General features: G+C 43.5%; 1 pseudogene; it reads left to right on the forward strand.

The window, feature by feature from the left end:
* The first annotated feature begins 2,425 nt into the window (after positions 1-2,425).
* LOC113601190 (uncharacterized) lies at positions 2,426-2,524 on the forward strand (annotated as a pseudogene).
* Positions 2,525-7,350: the final 4,826 nt, after the last annotated feature.

Below are 7,350 nucleotides of genomic sequence, written 5' to 3' on the forward strand. Positions count from 1 at the left end.
TTAACTGACTGGAAGCCAGAACCAAGTGACCCAAGAAAAAACTAAAGAAATCTTCAAGTTGAGATTTTAAAATATTGCCACACCACACTGCGTTGGGACCCTTTAGGCTCACAGAGCTTCGTTCTGGTCATAGGCCTTGATTTCACCGGGCATTTCCTCTAGGTGATGTTGGCCAAGCTGAAGTGGGGCAACTCTGATCTTCAGTTAGGCTAATGGGTCTATGATTCTGCCCTTTCAAATGTGATGGTGGTGGCAATTTGTGCTGAACCATTTATCTAGTTCTCCTTAAGATTCACCTTTAGAGCAAGTCTCACACTGAGAAATCTGGGAGCAAAGTAAATTGTAAATAGAGATTTGTCCTTTTTCCTGGCTTCACCTTTTCTATGAAAGTTGTGATAAACATGAAGAGAACTTTTCCTTTACCTGTGAGAATAACTGTCACTCCACACCGAAAGGATCATAATTTATCATGCCTAATGTGCTTTCCCATCGTTCTGACTATATCAAATAATACTTTCCTTTATATATTTTATTATCTCATAAGAATAAGACACATATTTCAAGGTGGACAAAATAATTTATTGGTGATTTACAGAAAACATGTCCACATGAAATACTATACTACATACTTTTTTTAATGTTTATTCATTTTTGAACGACAGAGAGAGACAGAGCATGAGTGGGGGAGGGGCAGAGCGAGAGGGAGACACAGAATCTGAAGCAGGCTCCAGGCTCTGAGATGTCAGCCCAGAGCCTGACGCGGGGCTCGAGTTCGCGGATGGTGAGAGCATGACCTGAGCCAAAGTCAGACGCTTAACCTACTAAGCTACCCAGGCGCCTCTATACTTTATAATATTTTTAAAAGATTAGTCATACTGCTTATTAAAAGTCCGTATCAAAAGTGAGAGCTGTAGCTACATCTGATTCAGACATTCACTTTTTTTCTTTTCTAGCCCCCAAAGAATATCTTCATTAGGATTTCTGAACCAAACAGCCATAGTAGGCTCATTCTTCCCTTGATTCATCCAACATAGATGTAATCACAAACTACTATGTGTTGGTCTTGGGATGCCCAGATGAGTGAGTGGAGGAAATGGAAGTTATAGCACCGAGTAAGTTCTGTAACAAAGAACTTGCCAGCATCAGGTTCAGTCTTCTGTGATGTTCTAGCGCCAGACCCATCACCCTTCCTGCCTCCACAGGTTCCCTTCCCCCAGTACATTCCAAACTAAATCCCCCTACTAAAAAACTCAATGGCTCCCCTAGAGGCATTTCCCAATCTAGGTTAAGGAAGAGTAGTTTCAGGAACTCTGAGCAGGTATTGCCTGGAAAGGAGGCCTACAGTAACAAGTTTGGGAAGCAATGAGTAAAACAAAGTTGGACTATTTGGTTGTGTTACGTTTTCAGGAATTCTCAGAGCTTTTACAATGTTGACATGCATTAGGGCAGTGATACACTTATGCATATCCAAGAGGAAGAATGCATCTTTACAGTATCTCCCAAGCTTATGGCTATAGAAGCCTTTTCTTCCAGGGCATATTACTGGACTAGTCTTGAAAACAAAACAAAACAGAACACCTGAGAAACACTAGCCTAGAGAAAAAAGTTCAAATTTCTTAACAAGGTATTTAAGGCTGTTGCTGTCTGCCTCTAGTAGATTCTTACAACCCCACTTCTTATTCCTTCGTTCCCATACATCATGCACTACCCTTGTTAGGCTGTTAGTTTCCTAAGCAGACGGCACACCTTCACATGCTTGAGGTGTTACTGATACGTTCCTCTGTTTACAATGCCTCTCACCATTCTCCTTTATCTCACTTCTCTCTTCTCCATCTGAACTCCTATCTATACTGCAAAAACCACTCCATACTAACTCATCTACCCAGTCTGTGAGTCACTGTTCTATAAGCACTTGTGCATCAGAGCACCAATTACTATGTATCATATATTTCTCTGCTGCCTTCAATAGATTATGAGTTCCTGGGACTTCCTCTTTGTATCCCCAGCATCTAGTGCACTGTCGGCCACATAAATGATTATGAACATACTGAAAACTTCATATCAATTTTTCAAACATGTCACAAAATTCCCTTACTTCCTTTCAAACCAAAAAAATGCAGGTGTGAATTTGGTGTGCACCTTTTTCTTAAATGTAGGTCCCACGTTTGAAACAGGACTCGTACCAGTAGAGAAGCATCCACGATCACTAAAGAAGGGATTCTTAAGTCACTCATTAAATCTTAGATTTTTCTTTTGCCCAATTATAAAACCACAAGTCACAATCACTTTAAAACCTGTGTAAAAAATTGCACAGTATCTCCCTATAAACAAAAGGGGAGCGGAGATTTTACTTCATGCCTTCACACTTTATGCCGTAGTGCCTGGCCCAAGAAAGACTTGTTGCAAACATTTAAAAAGTTATACTGTGCTGGCTTCAGCCGCACATATACTAAAATTGGAACAATACAGAGAAGATTAGCATGGACCCTGCTCAAGGATGACACTCAAAAAGTTATACTCTCTGGGAGTGAGGCTAAGCCCCTGCCACAGGTCAGTTCTTCCCCCCACCCCTCCCCATCATCCCAAGAGCTGGTCTGCATGCTCCCTGCTCTTCCCTGGGCTCATCAGGATTTCCCCCTGGATCTTCTTTCTTTCATATTTTCCTCTGCCTCCTAGTGCCCAGGCATCTCCTGAAAATCAGAGAAACTGCCGGAATGGTGGTCTGCATGCATGTCTTCCTTTACTTGCCCCACTGCCCCTCTGCCATTTCCCCCGCCCACCAAGAGGCAAAGGGAATTTGTTTATTTTGCCAAGAACTCTCAGACACTTTCAGTTCAGCAGAGAGGTTGACTTAACTCTATTCCCTGATGGGAAAAGAAACGTGACATTCTCCTCATGATTAAAGCACCACTTTTTCTTGCTACGAAGGGAAAATTCAACATCATACAGCCCCCAAATGTTGCAACTTTCAGTTCAACGGCACTTTTTCTCCACATTTTAAAACTTTCTCTGACACACACATGGGGGCTGCAGGGAAGAGTTTCTCACAAGGCTCTAAACACCTCCATTCTGCATCCAAGGTCTTTCACCGTCTGCCCCTGCCCTACACCTTCCCCTGCTTCCCACTGCTCCCCAGCCCTACAGTCCTGCCCCTGGCAATCAGGTTTCCTGTCCATTCTAGAAGCTTATGCCCTCGATGCCCTCATGCCTGTGATGTCTGCCCTCATCCTTCCAGGCTTCCAAACACAGCCCAGGTGCTCCTCCAGAAACCCTTCAGTGAGCACGGGGTACACAGAGATTCCTCTCTAATCCACGTGGTGTTTTAATGCTATAGTGCCTAAGTTTGCATTTATTCACATTTTTTCCAGCCTTGTGTTCATTGTTATGTCTTGCTCTCCAACCAGCTAGACAGTGAGCTGGAGAGAGGGTGTGGACTCTGAAGTCAAGCAGCTGTTGGCTCTGGAGCCTAATTTCTGAGCTACGTGAGGCCCAGTTTCATTATTTGTAAAATGAAGAAGTAAACACCCACCCCTGCGAAGCTGAGTTGCCATGAGCACTAAATGAGGTCTAGCATGTGAAACTCCTGGCCCTCTTGCCCTCCATGAACTGTCTCACTGCTTTCCTGAGGGCAGGATCACATCGCTCACTGGTTCCCGGGTTCGTAGAACGCCGAGCACAGTAAAGCGGGACACAATCGGCAGCAACTGTTAAAAGTGCACGGAATTAACAAAGAGCTGGGAACATAATCTCTGTTGGCAAGGAAATGAGACAGACCTTTAACCACTCAAAACCAATGTGCCACTAGAATTGAAACGTGAAATGAGATAGCATAAAAAAGCAGACCAGTCACGACACACAGACCACTTCGATGCTTAGAAGGATATTTTACTGAACACACATAGAAAAACAAATGTCCTGTTTCTAATACCTTTAGCAAAGTCTGCCTTGAATCTTGCGGGGGATATGCAATAAAAAGATGTCTCCTTCAGCCTTTTCAATTAAATGCGTTCTGATACCATACCATATACTGGTATGAGCTCATACCATATATTAAATCACAAGTCAGGGACTTAAAATACCGCCATCAGATATGAAGCACATTTCTTTAGTTTCTATGTAAGCACAGAAGGGCTGCACAGTCAAGCAATGGTCATTTTCCAGCTGTCTCACTCTTACCTCTAGGAGTGGGACAAAACAGGCCCTTAGTTGGAGCCCTATCAGCTACACAATGCGTGTGAAGAGAGTGAATAGCTCCAATTTGCACAATTCTGATAATTTCCTATCACTGACTGGGGGGTGGGTGGGGGTGGGGGGGGGGAATGCCATCCGCTCACTTAAGAGGCTTCATTGGAAAGCAAAACACTTCTTTCTATTTACTTAAGCACCAGGCTAGAATATGAGGAAGCACAATACATTCTAAACATGGTGCACATCTGGTCTAAAAACCACAATCAATTTATTGCCGCGTCTGAAACATTTTCAGCGACTGTCATATAATATATTATCACACATTTCTAACAAGACGTTTTCTTGGAACCAAAATAGACAGGTAGATCTGTCTGTTCAATTTCTCACAAATGAAAGAGAAAATTGTTTGGCTCAGATGTCTGTACTGTCTTTGGAGTAGTGTAACTATCATATGAGAAGGGTATTAGTCAAAGATGCCAGGGGCTCAGCAATTACGTCCAAAGAGTGAAATTACTGGCTACACAGAAAGAAAAAAAAAAAAAAGATGTATGCATGTATGTATGCATCTTCTCTTTTTTCCCATTCCAACAGAACCATTTATTGCATTTACTTGAAAGAGATGTACCACAGTCTTGTTAAGCCCATCTATCTCCCAGTGCTATAACCCTGGACTCCCTATTAAATGGAATCTTTTGATCTCTGTGGCTCCTAAAGCAGAACTTTATTAAAAGTTTTATTAAAAATTAAAATGCAATCGAAATCACGTTAAAATGCTTAAAAGCTCTATATTTTCACCCTAACCCCTCATGGGCATTCACAAGGAGAGTCACAATGGTATTGAATAGCCAGAGAGCCCCACGCCCAATAAAGAGGGCTGCCAAAATATCCCAGGATTGGCCCCAGTGAAACCATTTACTGGCTCACCGTTGGCTGCATAATCCGCCTTTAAGCACTTTCTCCTCTGTAAAAACCCCAGAGCTCCTTTAAGAGCCTTGTCTCAGCGCACAAAACTTTCAAGTGACTAACCCTTCCCTACCCAGCCCCTGAGCCCCTCACACCAGCCACGCAGGCTTTGACCTTTCCTGATAACCCACTCAAAGCACATTCTGCTTATAGGGCCAGCAAAAAAAATGCATAAAGCCTAGATCATCCGATCTTTGGCAAGGTTCATAAACAGACTGGACATTGTCAGCCCTCTTTCATACGTCTGAGCCTTTGACAGTGTTGCTCCCTGAATGAATGCTGTGGCTGACTTTGCCTGGTGAAGAGCTCATCATACTTCAGAACTCAGTTCAACCAGGACTTTGTAGTGACAGTTTCCCTGACAGCCCTCCTTTGCTGAAATAGGTGGTCTACTCTTTCGTATGGGATGGAGCGTCCCACACACCCCTCCTCCAACTGTACCCCACCATACCCCAGTAGAGCGTAGGATGCGTCATTATGTCTATCTTCCCACCAGCCTGCAAGCTCTTCTGGAAAGAACCTGTGTCTTCTTCTCTGTACCTCTAGTGCCCACGATACCGTCTTGCATGAAGAAGGGACCCCTCAAATATTTACTGGATGAAAAAACAATAGCCATAAGCCAGAAAAATCCTGACTCTGTCAGAATGGTTAAGAGCTTCACTTGCTTCTCTATGAGCAAAAAAAGAGAATCTTGGCAAAGGGCAAAGTCAGAGTTTTCGGGTCTTTCAACCACAGGAGCTGTTAGTAAGGAAAATTCAACTGATCATACAGAGATAAAAGAGGGGAATGTATGCTTTTGCAACTTGGGCCTGCAGTCCTCCTGTTAGAATTAGAGAAATACAAAAGGAGCACCCAACAGGAGAGGACTTAAGGGATTGTAGTGAATGGCAGACAAAATGGTGGGCACTCGAAACAGTGGGCACTCAAAAGCTAAAAGGACAGCATCAAGATGAAGAAACCAGGAAGGGGGGTAAGTCAGATGAGGAAGGATGGGGAGGCACTTTAGGCTCATTAGTCATATTATAGGACCTAGAACGGCAAAGGGTTTCTTGAATATAAAAGGACGTACATCCAGGAGAAACTTAGGAAGGCTCTCCCTGTGTCAGCAGATAAGAAAAGGAGGAAACCAGTGGGCAGACTGCTTGCGGCCCATTAAATGAAGTAACCCCATTTGTGCTGAGTCGAACTGAACAAAGAAAACTGCCCCAATGAATAAATATGAGGCTGATTCTGTATTTCAGTTCAGTCTAGAAGCGAATTCTCACAGAACCCAGAAAACTTCCAGAGAGCTCGGTGAGTTGAGGCAGAGGCACAGGTGGGATCACAGGAGCCCACAGCCCACAGTGCGTAGGACCCCATCGCCTTCCGCCTGCTATGGTGCTGTCTGGAAAGCAGTGCAGGTGTGTTTGAAGGAGAATGTCTAACAGCAGCTGAAATAACCAAAAACAAAGTGGTGAATGGCTGCCCTGGGCCAATATGGGGACAAATTGGCAGAGTGGAGTGTTCCTCCACAGACCTGTCCAACTGTTTGAGAATGCCACCATCTCTCCAGAGGTGCCCTTGAACAGGCTAAGTGGAAAGGTAGAGCCTTTTAAAATTTTATGTGGTTTCTAAAGCATCTTAATTTTTAATAAAAAGTTCTTAATAGCATTCTGGATAAAAGACTATGGTACTTACAAGATCTTTTTTATAATGCCAAACTCTTTGTGCAGTATATGTATATATTTTTAAAAAGACCATGGTTTGGCAAATGCTGACAGCCTTTAACACTTACGATTATTCTCCTTCCGTTTACTCTACTGCTTGATGCTGTGGCCAAGAGCAAATCCATCCAATTCTCTGCCCTGACTTTGCTTCATTTCGAGGTAAGGAATTTAAAGGAAAATGTAACATAGAGGTAATTTCCAACAGCCTTAGCCTCTGAAAGTGTTCATCCGGCCGATGCTATCTGACCCTGGCTTCCGATGCATGTTCCGAAGGCCCAAGCATGTCCAGAAACATGTAAGATGATGGCCCTCTAGGTGTCAACAATTACAACTAAATAAGACACCCATCCCTAAGTGTAGAATAGAATCCTGGCGCTCTCCTGTCGTTTGGTTAATGCTTTACAATTTACAAAGTGCCTTCTTTGAGCCTCAGAGAAGTTACATGATTCACCCAGTCTGTGGCTTGGTGCCAGAGCCAGAAGCTTCGCGGACT

Source organism: Acinonyx jubatus, chromosome A1, assembly GCF_027475565.1.
Source record: "Acinonyx jubatus isolate Ajub_Pintada_27869175 chromosome A1, VMU_Ajub_asm_v1.0, whole genome shotgun sequence".
Classification (NCBI taxonomy): domain Eukaryota; kingdom Metazoa; phylum Chordata; class Mammalia; order Carnivora; family Felidae; genus Acinonyx; species Acinonyx jubatus.